Raw genomic sequence first — 1,407 nt, 5'->3', positions numbered from 1 at the left:
GGAAACCCCCATACACCCACCCCCCCAAAAAAGACAAAGACACCTCACACCATCTACAATACCTACCAGTCAATAACCCGCTGTACTTACACCCAATCCCGCTAGATGATCCCATACGACCACCTACCCCTGCAGTTCCACCAACGATCGCTAGTATTACTTCCCCCACTTTGGAACCTGGAACCACTACCCTAAATGTCACCTTAACCCTACATTTTAAGCTAACCCCAACTATTTTCTTTACCACAACCGAAACCCTAACGCTAACCCAAATTTCAGCATTGTACCTTATTTGCTTTTTAAGATATCTTCATTTCAAACCTTCTGGATCCTTGCAACCACTTCGGTTCCACTTCGGAACCATTGGGAGGGGGGCATGGGTAGGGGGGCATTTCTTCAAACTTCATGGACACTTTTTACTTCATTTATCCTTTAGAACATGACTTTCCCCACCCCCCTATCCCCCATTTTCTTTTTCATTTTTGCAATTTTTTTTTTTTGATTTTCTCTTGTTTTCTGTGTGTCTTTTCTGTCATTCCATGGCTGATACACCCTAACCCTAACCCTAACCCTCCCACTGGTTCCGAAGTGGTTCCAAGGTTCCAGAAGGTTTGAAATGAAAATATCTTAAAAAGCAAATAAGGTACAATGCTGACATTTGGGTTAGCGTTAGGGTTAGGGTTAAGGTTTCGGTTGGGGTAAAGAAAATAGTTGGGGTTAGCTTAAAATGTGTATTGTGGTGTGGAGCGCATGTTAGGCAGCACCAATTTGAACTCGATGTACTTGTTCTGCCAGATTTTTTTTTCTTTTAATGTGGCAGGAATACCCGTGTCTAACGGGATGTGGTAAGGGAAGGTGGAGGGAGGGGATGTTGTAGGGGAGGTCTAGGTCACGGTTGGGGAGAGGACAAGCGCAGGGGAGGTGGTCTTAGAGGCTGAAATGTCTGTACCGCCCGTACCTAGGATGTTCGAGACCAATGAGTCGGTGGGCGGCGGTTGCAGGTTTTCCAGATGTGCGGGCAGAAGCGTCGGGTGAGGCGCGGGCGGAAGCGTCGGGTGAGGCGGGGCTCGCGGCGCAGGGGGTCGTGCGGCGATGGAGGCCAGGCTTTGCTGCAGTGTCTCGGTCACCGACGTGAGGGCGCTCAGCTGGGCCTGGATATCCTTAATCTGGCCGGCAGCGGTCGGCTTCTTTGTCTTTTTCGGCGGCTTCTTGGGGACGGTGGTGACAGCGGGTGGCGGGTCGTCCACGGCACCCCCTCCTGAGCGGCGCTGGGACCGCGTGGCCGGCATAGCTGGGGACTCGGGAGTAAATAAAATTAGAGTAGGAAGTGGCTAACGAGGTAAGTATGTGTGTAAGGAGAAGGTTGTGTTTCCGCTCGCATATAAACCGCAAATATGATCAAATGTT

This window comes from Branchiostoma belcheri, unplaced genomic scaffold, assembly GCF_001625305.1.
Source record: "Branchiostoma belcheri isolate BF01 breed outbred unplaced genomic scaffold, Haploidv18h27 scaffold345, whole genome shotgun sequence".
NCBI lineage: Eukaryota > Metazoa > Chordata > Leptocardii > Amphioxiformes > Branchiostomatidae > Branchiostoma > Branchiostoma belcheri.
This window is presented reverse-complemented; position numbering follows the sequence as displayed.